General features: G+C 38.3%; 1 protein-coding gene across 11 annotated transcripts in view; it reads left to right on the plus strand.

The window, feature by feature from the left end:
- Znf148 (zinc finger protein 148) overlaps positions 1-14,896 on the plus strand; it is a 124,853-nt gene that overhangs the window by 40,310 nt on the left and 69,647 nt on the right. For 10 of the 11 annotated variants that reach the window (XM_050159798.1, XM_050159792.1, XM_050159802.1 and 7 more), the window contains 2 exons: positions 5,054-5,135; positions 11,193-11,328. The gene's annotated coding sequence lies outside the window, so the exon portion shown is untranslated. Of the gene's footprint in view, positions 1-5,053; positions 5,136-11,192; positions 11,329-12,343; positions 12,503-14,896 lie in introns of all 11 variants that reach the window. The other variant, XM_050159795.1, reaches the window with a different exon arrangement.

A 14,896-nucleotide genomic window follows, 5' to 3' on the forward strand; every position in this document is an offset into this window, starting at 1 on the left:
AGCCCTTGTTTTTTTTTTTTTTTTTTTTTTTTTTAAGACAGTTTTGTTATGTAGTTGAAACTCAAAAGAATTTGAGCTTCTCCTATTTTGGCTTTCCTAGTGCAGAGATGGTAGATGTGTTCCATTATACCTCATTTTGGTGGTGGTTTTATTATTATATAGCTTTGTTCATGAAGAATTGACACCTTCGAATGTGTGTGGTGCACATGTAGATGCCAGAGGTTTATACATCAAGTGTCTTCTCTTTCCATCTTAATTTTGAATCTTTAAAAAAATTGCATGCCTATTTTGGGATCCATACACACTGGTGCCTTCAGCCTTCTTGTCAGTGAAAAGTGAGAAGTGTGACAGTGACAATATGGATTGGGGACCCTTATCTGAATTACCTAAGGGCCACAAGTGTTTTGGGTGGTGCAATCTCTTTCAATTGAGAGAATATTCGTATACATGTAATGAAAAATCTTAGGGATGACATTCAAATACAACTTAAAATTTATTTTTTTTCATGTATCCCTAATGTATATAAACTGACAGCAATTTTATATAGTATTTAAAAATACAGTTTTGTGCATATAACAAAGTTTTATGGTATGGGATTTTTTTATTTGCATCAGATTGTTACTCAAAAAGTTTGGGATTTTAGAGTGTTTTGAATTTCATATCAGATATACTGTTTTGTGTCAGCTACAGGTTTATTTCTTGGATAACTGTAAGCTCCTGCCAATATTGATCAGCAGAATCTAAATAATATTCCCTGTATCTTGTATGTGAGATCAACATTAAAAGGTCACCCCATGTTTTTGGTTTTGAAAAGTTAACAAAGGCAGATTAATCACTCTCAATTTGATTTTTCCTGTGATAAATTGTTTAAACTTCTGTTACAGGATTTAGTACTTTATTACCTCAAACATCTATGGTGTGTACTCATCACTGCAAGATTGTAAGCATCCCTGGACAGTGTCTAGTGTCCTCCTGTTTCTATAACAGCATCCTAGGATAAGAGCAACTTAGGAGAGAAAGGGTTGTACTCAGAGTCATAGTTCAAGGTCAGGGCAGCAGAAGCTTGAAGCAGCTGGTCACCTGACACCATAGTCAGGAAACGGGGCTCTATGTGCCTGCTAGTGTTCAGTTCCCTTTCTCCATTTTACAGTCCAGAATCCCAGGCCCACGAGTGGCAGGTCTTCCCACCTCACTTACCATGCAAACATATCCCTTCTCTCGTTCACAGTAACAACACTAATAATTATAAAATTTATGATGGGAAAGATTTCCCACAAAATAATGTTTACGGTTTCAGACTGTTTTTTGTGTTGTGTACAGCTTATTTCTTTTTCCTTCTTCTGTTTTTCTTTCTTTAATAAAGCTAGTTACATATGTGACAACCTTTACTTAGTATGTTCAGTAAAACGTTACATAAGAAATAAGTATTCTTTTTGTGAAAATGTTCCGCAGAACTTTTAACATTTCAGAATCATTTCTGTAGGCAATAGCTGTTAACACATTTTGTGGTTAGATAGTAATAATGTCTTGATTGTGGGGGGTATATTAAATCAGCTTTTAAAAGGCTCCGGTGGAAATGAATGTTTATATCCCCCCCCATTTATTTATTTTTATTTTTTTCTGGACAGGATTTCTCTGTGTAACAACAGTTATGGCTGTCCTGAAACTTGCTCTGTGACCAGGCTGGCCTCAAACTCACAGAGATCCTCCTGCCTCTGCCTTTCAAGGGCTAGGATTAAAAGTATCTGCCACCACTGCCTGGCTGTTTATGTATGGGTGCTGGGAATTGAACCTGGGTTTGATGCAAGAGCAACAAGAACTCTTAACCTTTGAGCCATCTCTCCAGCTCCAGAAATAATGGCAAATTTTATTTTCTATATATAGATTTTGCCATTCTTTTATATATTTTATTTTATTGAGCTATACATTTTTCTGTTCCCCTCTCCTTGCCATTCTTTTTATATTTAGTCAAGCAGCTGTGTTAACAGTTGTGAAAACTGAATACAGCGATGTATGTAGAACTGGAGAATGTAGTCTAATAGGACAGAATAGAATAGTGAGTGGAGTGGAGTGCAGATACTCAGTATAATTTTGAGTTTCATGGCTTGTATCTTTCTGGTCTATTACTGTAGAAATACATATTTAAAATAATTTTCTGTGTGGCACAGCAACATGTTTTTATAGTTCTGGATGTTTGGAGGCAGAAGTGGGAGGATTGCTTAAGCTTGGGTATTTGAGATCAGCCTGGGTAACATAGTAGAACTCTATTCTAGCGGTAGTAAGAAACACAATTGATAGGGCTGGTATCTAGGCTCTTTTGAATGATTGGCTGTGGCAGACAATGAAGAGTTTACTATAAACTTTTGTTGCTGTTGTGGGGGGGCAGAGCTGTTGTGTGACAAAACTTTTCCTGGGAGATGCTACACACACACCTGCTCACCCCCAGATAGGGATCCCATGACAGATCAAAGTATAGACGCTGCCAGAGTCCAACTTGATGAACCAGTGAGTTTTATTGGGGTTACTTAAGAATGTGGCTGAGGGATTCCTTAGAGGGCCAGAAATGACTCAAAGACAGCTGCATCTCCAGAGCCCACCCCAGGCGTGGGTGGCAGCTCCAGATGGAACTCTAAGCACACCACACAACTTGCAGTGTCCTTTCCAGGTGCCTCTTCCAGGCAGCTCCACAGGTTTCTGGTTTTTCCAGGCAGGTGGTCTGGTCTCCATCGGCTCTGCAGCTTGGCTTATCTGAGTGTTTTTTAGGGAAATCTTGTCAGTTTCAGGGACTTCCTGGAAAATCACCCATGCTGGGGTGGGCTTTGACCTATCGTGGGATCTCTATCTGGGGTGAGTAGGTGTGTGTGTGTGTCTTCCCAAGGAAATCTTGTCACACAAGAGCTCAGGGTGTTCACACAGTAGGCAAGTGCTCATCACTCAACTATATTAATGTCTCATGAAACGAATTACTTTTAAATTAATTGAGAAAATAAGTATAACTAATCATCAGTTGAGCAGCTCCCTGACTTTAGAATTATAAATATCAGAAAAGGTACTCTTTGGAAACTCTTGATAAAACTCTAACAACAGAACTTTTAATCACGTGCTTATTTCCTAGATAATGGCTTTTATTTATTTACAAGATTCTTACCTTAGCTAGAAAGTGGGTTAGGGGAGTAGTGAGATGACCTAGTAGGTGAAGTTCTTGAGGACCTGAGTTCAGGCACGGTGATTGCTTGTAATCCCAGGATTTGCAAGGCAGGGTCAAGAAATCCTGAGGCAAGCTGGCTAACTAGAGTGTTCACATCGTCTAGTTCTAGATTTAATTTAGAGACCCTGCTTCAATAAATAAAGTGGAGCATGAATGAGAAAGACACTGATATCAACTTTGGGCTTTCACATGCACATGTTTGTGCGGCACATGCATGGCAGGATCCTAGTGTTAGGCTGCCACATGAAGTGCCACATCTGGCCATTTCTGAATATAAAGTTACTTTTGGCCTATTCTATGTTTCTGGTAATTCAGTTTTTAATTTTTATGGCATTCATCGCATATACCTGGAAAGATACTCAAGTTAATGTAAAGAAAGTTAGATCTGTGTCCTATATTATTAGTACAATACAAACGGAATGTTAATTTTCTTAGTTTTGCTAAAAGGTTGATTATTACATAAAAACTAAAAATCACCCATGTAGTATTTTAACACTATTAAATAATATTTGCCTTTTTAAATTTAAATATATACATACCTACATACACACATATTTTCTCAAACTACATTCTTCAGTTTTTTATTTTCTTTTTGGGGAACAGGGGCGAGAGGATGTGAGTAACCAGAGTCTCATATAGGCTAGGATGGCCTTGAACTTGTTATGCTCTCAAGGATGATCTTGGGATTCTGATCTCTTGCCGCCACCTCCTCCTGAAGTTCTGGGATTATAGACGTGTACCACCATGCTGTGTTTATACAATTCTCAGTATTGAACTCACAGCTTCATGGGTGTTAGACAGGTACATTCACAGCTACCTGCACTACCCCCCTGTTCCCCCCCACCCCTTTCCCCTTTGAGACAGGATCTTGCTGTGTAGCTCTGGGTTGCTTAGACTTTGCTGTGTAAGTCTCTGTTGGCCTTGATGGGCATCTTTCTGACTTAATTTCTTGAATGTAGGATTATGGATATGAGCCACCATTTTGTGTGTGTGTGTGTGTGTGTGTGTGTGTGTGTGTAGTGATATGGGTTCAGGTGCCTGTGGAGTCCTGAATAGGTTCCCTTGGAGCTAGAGTTCAGGCTTCCCAGAATGAATGCTGAGAATTGACCTTGGATCCAATGCAAGAGCAGCAATTACTCTTCACTGCTGAGCAGCCCAAAAGCTACACTGTTAATACATTTAGCCATTTCGGCAAGAGGCAGTGTTGCTGTGGGATTTATCAGGAAGTAGTAAGTGAGTAATCAACACCTGGAGGGCATCAGTGCATGTTTTGTTTTATATTTTTACTTTTTTTTTTTTTTTTTTTTTTTTTTGTNTTTTTTTGAGACAGGGTTTCTCTGTAGCTTTGGAGCCTGTCCTGGAACTAGCTCTGTAGACCAGGCTGGCCTCGAACTCACTGAGATCCACCTGCCTCTGCCTCCTGAGTGCTGGAATTAAAGGCTTGCGCTACCACTGCCTGGCTATTTTTACTTCTTTTTAAGACAAGTTTTTCCAGTTTGTTTGTGATCTTTGTGTGCAGTTTCTTTGCACAGGCAACACATTTGTGTTTTTTTCTTTCTCTAGTTTAAAATAATCCAAAATTATTGTCCTAACTTTTAATACATCTTAATCCTTAACTCGAAGTTTGAAAAAAAAAAGGCAATATACCTTCTTTGATAATCAGTTAGTATTGATGGGCCATTGCAGTTGGAGTACTAGTTGTGAATTGCTTAATCCAATAGCATCTACTTATGAAAAGAACTTTGTTAGATTTTTCGCATTTAATTGGAACTGTTTTGCCTAGCTGTAAGAATGTGTCTAATTCGATTCTTTTGGGTGACTAACTTGTATTTTCATCCTTTCCAGGGTAGAAGAGAAGAATCAGTGGCTTGGAAATTGAGCCAAGTGACCTGGTGGGATGGGTCTTTGCCTGACACATTTTATAGAGGTAATGCAACATTGTTTGTCCAGACTCAAGTTTTCACATAAGATGTCCCCAGACTTGCACAGACCCTCTTCATGTCCTGGATAGTCTGTTGTACTGCTTATGCAGAGCATAGGCTTCAGAGACCAGCATGGCAATGCTGTAAGTTCTGCGTAGCTAGACTCTGCAGAGGTAGCGTACTGGGTTGTGAGGTGAAGCCCATTGGCTTTCATTTAACCTGATCTTTATGTTAGTAGGACAGGTGATCCTTTTCTTTCTTTGCTGCCTGACTTGGTCTATGTCTTAAACCTGTGCTTTTAACAAACAACATGAAAGAAAGTGTGATATTTAACAGTTATAAACTCATTCATATATCTGCCAATAACACTTAGTATTTTAGGACAAGGTTTCTCTGTGTAACCCTGGGCTGTCTTTGGAACTTGCTCCTTAAACCAGGATAGCTTGGAACTCAGCTCCGCCTGCCCCTCCTGGGATTAAAGGCATGTCCATACCTCACTTGTAACATGTATTCTTATATCAGTTATTAATGCTCATACAAATTTTAAAGTTGTATTATGAACTTTTAAATTTGTTTTGAGAATTCTTTTAGAACTTAAGGGTTGAAAATATTACCAGTTTTTATGACCATATTTTAGAGTTTTCTTCTTTGTCCATGTCTTCTGGCAAACATGATACCTATTGTTTGTTTGTAACCGCCTTTACCTAGGTTTCATTGTAAACAGTAGAGAATTGTCAAAATGTTAAAAAAAGAAAAGGTATCCTCTCTCGTTTTTTTGTTAATATTGTATATTCTCCCAGATGTCTCTCTGTGATACACAAGCACCTATTTACTTTAAAGCATTTTTTTTTATTTAATTTTCCCCCCATGACAAAGTCTCTGCACATCTCATGCTGGCTTCAGACTCATTTTGTAGCTGAAATGGCCTTGAAGTTTTGTGATACTTCTCCCTCAGCCCGAAGTGCCAGGATTACAAATGTGTGCCACCAACCAGGCTATATTTACATCTTTAAATTTTATGTATATTGTATTTCAGTGTGCTTTTTAAATAAGTTCCCATGTTTTGGCATTCCTTCTCATATTCCTTAGTATTTAGATATACCATGATCTTTTAAATTAGCCACCTCTGTATAACTATTTAGGTTTTTAGAGTTTTTCATGCAGTACAAATTCTTGGACATATTTTTGTACATATTTTGAATGTACTTCAGTTTAAATTCCTTTTATAAACATTTTTTGTGTTTATATGAGCACAGTAACCTGCAGGTCTGTCTGTGTATGTGAGCATATTAGCCCACAGATCTGTCTGTCTGTGTGAGCACACTAGCTAGAAGGTGTTCACACTTCTGTGCATAATCCCAGAGGCCAGAAGAGGACAGTCAGTACTCTATCACCCCAACCTTTTTCCTTTGAGGTAAGGTCTTTCCTTGAACCTTGTCTTTGTTTTCTTGGTTAAGCTCCTTCTCTTGGACCCTTGGAGCTGGAGTTGTAGGCATTTGCAGGGACGCCTGACTTGTGTGGGTGCTAAACTCTGCCCATCATGGTTTTGGAGTAAGGACTTTTAACTGCTCATTCATCTCTCTAGCCTCTACTTCTTAAATTTCTAAGGGAAAAATTGTTGGGCCAAAGAGTAGTGGATGATGGACAGCTTGGATGAGTGTGTACCTCTACAGTGTGTGCCTTGCATCAGTGGCTATCAGTGTGATTATGGTTTATCCTTTTGACAACACTAGCAAATAATTTATTTGTCAGGTTTTTTGGAGGGAGGGGTCCTTTTATACTTTTTTGTGTATATTTGTGTACTAGCAATAGGATCCTTGTCATTTTGTTAAGAAAATTATTTTTACTTTGTATTTGCTTTTCTAGTGGTTTTGATTTTGTTTCAATCTTATAGAAGCTTATTTTTTTTTAAATTGTTAGATATTTCTTATCCTTCTTGGCTCTGGTAAATGTAGAGTGGAGAATTTTTGCATAAGCGTGAAGAGATTGCCATTCTTAAGTATATGACTATTTTCCCTCTACGTTATAGTTTCTGTGAATGACCCAGTTCCTAACTCATCCTAGTTTGACCTTTTTGTTGGTGATATCAAATAGTTGTGTTATAATACTAGCAGTTTTCTAGATTTAGTAAACTGTGATACTTAAAAGGCCAACAATAGGTCACAGAAGTAGAGACATAGGAAATGTAGTGAACGGGTCACACATGATGGTGTGCACCTGCTCTCCAGGACTTGGGAGGTGGAGGCAGCAGAGCAGCAGGTCTTGTTCAGGACTGGCTCTGGAGGTGTGGGAAATTTGAGGTTAGTCTGGACTTGAGACCATGTCTCAGAAAAAGGAAAAAACTTAATAAATAAGTTTGATGTTTAAAGATGTAGGAAAGAAAATAATAATCCACATGGCCTCCTTGGCTGATCCACCTGCATTTGTGACTGTGACCACGCCTGTTTCTGCCTCCCCAGACAAGGCAAAGCCAAGGAAGAATTGGAGGAGTCAGGTGAGGGAAGGGGATTTTGTTTCTTTGATGAATCTCTTTGAAGCACCCAACTCAACCAACTTTATTTGAGAATTATGGAAAGAAAGGCTCACTTCTTAAAAAAACAAACAAAGAAAACAAGTACCTGGTAAGCATGTCGGGATAGTCAGCTTCTCATCTGGAGAAATGCAGTGCTAGATCTTTGCATTTGTTGCTTATATAAAGACATCTGTAAGTTCAGATTTTATTTTTGATTATTTTTTTTTGGGACAGGGTCTCACCTAGAACTCTCTCTGTAGGCCAAACTGGCCTTGAACCCACAGAGATCTGCCTGCCTCTGCCTCCTGAGTGCTCGGGTTAAAGGTGTGTTACACCTCTGTGTGGCTGTAAATTCAGATTTTAAACAATTCAAGTTATAAAAAGTAATAGAACCCTTATTTATCTAATTAAAATTCATTATGGTTGGAGAGCATATTTTTAGGAGTTGAGTCCTTTTAATTTACTTAGGCTGTCTTCCTGCTTAGTGTAGTGTCTGTAATGGAGAATGTTATATGCCATAGTGGAGTAGTCTGCTGAAGATTGTTCAGTGTGCTCTCTGCTGGAGAGCGCGCGTTTAGAAGAAATATTTTTCCTTCAATATCCTCTCTTTCTTTCCATCCAACTCCCCCTCCCCCACTGCCAGTCTGTGAGTCCACCATCTTCTAAGCTCTGTTCTTGATGGTTGTATTAGTTACTGTTCTGTTGCAGTGATAAAACACCATGGCCAAAGCAATCTTTAAAAAGCATTTAATTGGGGTTATGCTTAGAGGGTTAGAATCTATGATGGTGAAGCGAACACTGGAGGCAGCTGACACCTCCCATCTCCAACAGCAAGCAGGAGGCAGAGTACACTGGGAATGGCTTCCTCTGAAACCTCAAAACCTGCCCCTAGTGGCACATTTGTTCCAACAAAGTCACACCTAACCCTTCCCAAACAGTTCTGTCAGCTGGAGACCAAGTATTCAAACATGAGCCTGTGGGCTGTTCTCATGCAGGCCACCACAGTGGTTTCTTGTGTGCTGCCTTTTCCTCCTTGTGATTTCTTTCAGCAGTTTTATTTGCAGGGACCCAGGAATAGGCCTTTTTGTATCTCTTGTAATAGAAGTTCATTGAGTTTGGATTTGTAAGCTTGTTTTTTTTATATTAGTTAAATTTAGGGAATATTTGACTTCTGTTTTAATAAATTTTACCTTTTCTGTTTCTTCCTTATTAAGAAATACTGGTAAGCAGTGTGTTGGTTTACTACCTCTGGGGCTCTCTTTATTTTTTTTCTCTATATTGAGTAAATTTCTTTCTTTTATAAAGATGAACTTACTGCATTTATTTAATTGTTTATTCTTGTTTGTGCAAGGGGTGGCACGCATGGAAGATAGATGCCAGCTTGTAGGAGTTGTTCTCTCCTTCCACTCAGCTGATCACGCCTGGCAACAGGCACCGCTACCTATTGAGCAATCTGCTCGGCCCTAATTGGGTAATTTCAGTGGATGTACATTTAAGTCTACTGGTTTTATTTATTTTCATTTTTATATTTTTGCAGTTGTGAGTTTGTTTTTGAGTACTTGACATTCATTTTTTTGTATTTCAGTAACCATATTCTTTAGTCCCCAAATTTCCATTAGGGTCTTTGAAATAATTTCTTTGCTTTATTGAGAATTTTACTTGTTAGCTGATTATTTTCATAGTCAAAATAAAGTTGAAACATGATTTGAGTACATTTAACTTAATGTTTTAAAATCTTTTTTTTTTTTTTAAACCAGCCTGTGAGGGCACTTAGAAACACCTTATATTGCCTGTGCTTTTGATGATGCCTGCCTGCCTTCCTTACTTGCTTTTTTGAGACAGTCTTTCTATGTAGTCCTGGCTGTCCTGTTACTGGATATATAGACCAGGCTAGCCTTAAACTCACAAATATCTCCTGCCTTTTCCTCCCAAATGCTGGAGTTAAAGATGTGAATCACCACATCTGGCTTGTGTTATCTTTTTCTGGTCCATACTATGGACTGAATCTAAGCCTCATGCATGCCATCCAAGTACTCCACTACTGGCACAGTAGTATAAGTTACAATTTCTTCTGTTTTTAAATATCTTATGGTTGTTGAAAATGGGTATTGTGCACGGTGTATGTTATACACGTATAATATTGCAAGTTGAGATTGTTGTTGTTCCCCAATTCTCATATAGTTGTTATTTTTAGTATTGTTTATGTGTGGTAACAGTTCTGTTGAAAATGGGAGCATATTTTATTTTGTACATTTTTTTTTTTTAGAAAAAATAAGCATAAATATCCAGGAAAATTTAGAAACGGAACACTAAGCACCAATAGGTCTGTCTTAACTTTCAGGTGCTTATAGAAGCTTCAGAAGTCTGTCTTTGTTTGCTGTAACAGGCCTCATAGTAGCCCGGGCTGGTCTGGAACTCAAGTATATGGACTAGGCTGACCTCAAACTCAGAGATCAATTGCCTTTGCTTCCTGAATACTGGGGAATTGTTATTGTTCTTGCTTTAAGTGGGCAAAACTATTTTTGTTTTATGCCATGGCAAATATGTACAGTCATAGGCTGTTTTGTAAATCAGATGCAAACTGTCTATGAACCCACTAAGTTAGGCAATTTCAGTCATAAGTTTAATGCTTTGCTCAGAAGTGCTTGCTGTCAGAAAGTTAGTTTGTGTATAGCTTGTGATCTTTGGTATTGGTTATATTGCACATTTTCTGAATGATTATCTCCATCTTTTTGTCAGTTTTTTCTTCTGAGATAAGTTGATGACATGTTTGTATGTCAAGATGCTCACATGACCTTAAGATGGTACTCTTCCTATTGTGAATACAACACAACTTGTGCTTGTAGTTTTGAGACCTGAATGTGTTTGCTTCTCTTTCACTTCACAGACTTTATTTATTTTTTTTTTGAGACCATGCTACCTCTGCCTTTCTAGAACTGGGACTAAAAGGCGTGTGCCACCAGACCTGTGCACAGACCTAATAAAGTAGAGATGACTAGTGTCTTTGTGTGGTTGCTTAATCTGTGTTTTCATTTTTCTTTTCTTTTAGTTCTGTAGCCCTCTGAATTTTGATGTAGTATTTCATCTCTCAGGAGTAGATTCCTGATCTAGGCAAATTATATCTGCCTAAAATCTTATTTGTCCATTCCATCTATCCATCCTCTGTCCATGCACGTGACATATAAGAAGGGAGAACTGTAGAGGTCAGAGGACAACTTGGTAGGTCAGTTCCTTCCGTCTTTATGTGAGTTCCAGGAAATCAGGCTTGGTATCCTGCATCTTTACCTGCTGAGCAATCTTTCTGGGCCCAAGGCAAATTATTTCATAAGAAGCCAGAGTTGTATCTCATTTCCTACCTGCCACTATTGTGCTTTATCAGTTTCATACCTAAAAAGCAGATCAGTATATTCTCCTTCAGACATAGCTCACTAGACGCACAGATAATCACTTCAGTATTCATACAGTTCGCACATGCATACTGCGTCACAGCATTTTCCGCTCTGAATGTAATGTATCTTGCTTATTGTGTATGTATCTTTATTTATTTTAGGAGTTGGATGGCACAAGTGACTGAGAGGATATTGAGAGTTCCTAGAGCCTGTAAAAGGTAGAAACTCAACCATGATTTCTTTCTCAACTCAACAGCATTCCCTTCCTTGAAGTCTTCATTTTTACTTCAGTCTCAGGTGACTTATTTCTCATAATCTTGAAAAATAATTTTATTTATTTTTTAAACTGTATTTTAATTAAGTTATGAATAAAAATGGCACACAATTTGAAGTAGCTGTTCAGGTGAGCTGGGCGCTAGTGTGCTTCATTCGTTGCTCACTGCTCGACAGCGAATGCAGAACGATCAGTCCATTCAAGCGCCTGCTGCCATTCCCTCCCCACTTTGAACTGGGACCCAGAATAAGCCCCTTTTCTCGTGAGTTGCTTTTGTCTGCGAATTCTATCACAAACAAAGGAAAAGAAACTAAGATAACATTGTACTCTAAATGTGTACATATTGTTTGTTTACCTGTAGTAAAATAAGTAAGCAGTCTATAGCATATATTAGCTTATAGAACTATCTACTGTGATAGGCTTATAATCATAGAAATGCAGTTTTATCTACCTGAAAGCTTATTGTAAATTAGCTCATGGTCTTTTGGAGGGTTTACAATTATGATACTTCAGGGCTTGCCATTGCTGTGATTTCTTTGGGAAGTGGGATAGAATAAAGTTCTTAAGAATGATTGAGCTTAGAGCATTGTTCATTCTAAGTATATTATATTCTAGACCATCAGCCTTTGCAATTCTGAATATTTTTTAAAAATTTTAAACATTTTTTAAAAACTGTGTATAAGCATTTTGCCAGGTTGTATGTATGTGCGCCATGTGTGTGAAGTGCCCATAGAAGCCAGAAGAGGCAATGGATCCCTTGAAACTGGAGCTAACGGTGGTTGTTAGCCTCTGTGTTGGTGCTGGGAATCCAGCCCTGGTTTTCTGTAATAGCAGCAAGTGCTCTTAAATCCTGGAGCTTCTCTCCTGTCGCTGTTAGTAACCTGTAGATGCCGTCTTATTGAGTGTGGTTACCACAGTGCCTGGCATTGGAGAGAAGAAAACTAAAGAATACTTGGAAATTTATTATTTTATTTTATGTGTATGGGTATTTTGCCTGCTTATAGATCTGTAATCCATGCACTTGCCTGGTGCTTGCAGAGGCCAGAAGAGGGTATCAGATCTCCTGGAACTGGAATTACAGATAGTTGTGAGCTGATGTGTGTATGCTGGGAATTGGAACCAGGTTCTCTGAAAGATCAATCTTTTAACTGCTGAACCATCTCTCGAGCTCCATTTTGCTTTGCTTTTAAAGGAATTGTATGTATCTCTTCCACTTATATTCCTTTGGCTATAACTTGGTTATTTGACCACCACTTGCAAGGGAGGTTGGGTAATAAGTTTTACCTTGGCAGCCATGTTTCCTGCAAAATTTAAAGGGTTGTTTTTTTTTTTTTTTTGCTGGTAGTTATTGTTATGTGTGTTTTACCTTTGTGTATGTTTGTGCACCATGTACGTGCCTATACCTGTAGAGCTCAGAAGATGGTTTTGGAGACCCGGGAACTAAAGTTACAGATGGTTGTAAGCCACTGCGTGGATGCTGAGAATCAAACCCAGGTCCTCCATAAGAGGCCATAAGAGGAGCATGTGTTCTTTTTTTTTTTTTTTTTTTTTTTCTCGTTGTTTTTGGCTTTTTGAGACAAGGTTTCTCTGTATAGCCCTGCTGTCCTGGAACTCACTTTGTAGACCAGACTGGTCTCAAATTCATAGGTCCGCTTGCCTCTGCCACCCGAGTGCTGGGATTAATGGATAGTAGTTTGGCTAAGTGTAATGGACACTGATTATAGCAAGGACTGACTCAGTGCTCTCCTGGTGTGCCCCTCCCCACACTCCTCCTCGATACAGATAAGTTATACCTGTTTCTTAAACAGTTTGAGTTGGCAAAAGTGTAATGTTTTAATTTCTCTGTGCCACTATTTTCTGATTTTGATAATATTTGGAATATATTATATTACATGCTTAGATCCTGGTTTTTGAGTGTTTTTCCTATAATGTGAGAGTGTCTACTAACTTTTCCTTAAGTATTTATAGATTATTTTTCTATGGTCAAAAATGGTCAGTTTTTTACAAAATGGAAACCCTTATCCTGAAAAAAAATCTCTAATTAGTAATTTTATTAATATCTGTTAAAATTATATTTATTATTTCAATATTTTCTGTTGCTGCTGGCATGGATCAGAAAGACCATTTTGTCTTGTTGCCAATATGAACATGGTTCTTGAGGCTGTTTTGAAATATTAACACTTAAAAATGTAGTTTTCAAGAAAGGCTTTATAATATACAAAATGGTATTTACAGAAAGATGTATCTGAGAGCTGGGCACAGTGTCATGCCTGTAATTCCAGTACTTGGAAGGATAAGGCAGAGGATTGCTGGGTTGCAGAGTGAATATTGTCTGAAAAAATCAAGATTAAAAACAAAAGCAAAGTCATATATGAGATGTATCTGAACATAGACTGTGCCTAGACAAGAAATATTTTGTTCATTCAATGAAAAATAAACATTTTGAGTAGATCAAAACTGTATTTTGAAGGTATGAGAGTATAGCACACTTTGGAATGAAGTGGAAACTTGAAGAGTCATTCTGTATTGATAGGATTTTTTTTATAGCACCAAACGTGATATCGTGAGGCCCATATATTATGTACACGTCACTTCCTGCCAAGCACCTTCACATCCCTATGCGCTTTGTTTCTTTTGAGAGACAGTCTTGCTCTGTTGACCAGGCTGGCACTAAATTTGCAGTGGTCCTTTTGCTCCTGCATCCTGTGTGCTTGGATTGTGGTCAGGTAGCACCATAACCAGCTGGCTGCTTGATATTTGTATTTCTCAAGTTATATGTTTATAATGGGATTTCTCTGTGATGTGTAAACAGTGGAACTATGAATATCCAGATTAATGTAACTAAAATCCTCCAAATAAACAGGGATTTGGTGAAAATGTTTTGGTTCAGAAGTCATTTGTGAGGTTTCGGGATACAGCCCAGTGAATGCTTACCTCGCACGCACACACTTTTGGTTCTGTCCCTTGGTGGTTGCCCAGAGAAATAACTGCTTTTCAGAGTAAGTTCCTTTGAGTATGGGCTCTGGTGTAAGGGTGACATATTGTTTACCCTTGGAGAATAATATGAAGTTGAAAATTACTCTTTTCATAGAAAATAAAATGATATTTAGATTCCTAAGCTTGCCCATTGTATTATATATTTGAAGTTCCATATTACTCAGTGACAAGTTCAATAAACAAACAGAAAGGTGGGCACTTGAAAAGAGAAGTATGTTGCTTTTTAATGCTTGAATGCAGGTTATTTAAAGGTATTTTGGGGCTGGTGGAGTCAGAAATAATTAATGTTCCCCAAAGACCCATCCCCACGACGTGCTTCCTCTAGCTAGGTCTCACTGCTTTAAATTTCTAGAATCTTCCCAGCACTACCCCTGTTGAGGTGTCAACCTTTTAAATAATAGCCTTTTTAGGTAAGGAAAGCAATCTATAGTCAAACCAAATGTTAGGTCAAGAATACACACAGTTTCCTGAGCGGTGGTGGCACACACCTTTAATTCCACCACTCAGGAGGCCGAGGCAGGTGAATCTGTGAGTTGGAGACAGCTTGATCTACAGAGTGAGTTCCAGGACAGTCAGGGCTCCACAGAGAACCCT

Source organism: Alexandromys fortis, unplaced genomic scaffold (assembly GCF_014885135.2).
Source record: "Alexandromys fortis isolate MF-2015 unplaced genomic scaffold, M_Fortis_MF-2015_v1.1 scaffold_119, whole genome shotgun sequence".
Taxonomy (NCBI): Eukaryota; Metazoa; Chordata; class Mammalia; order Rodentia; family Cricetidae; genus Alexandromys; species Alexandromys fortis.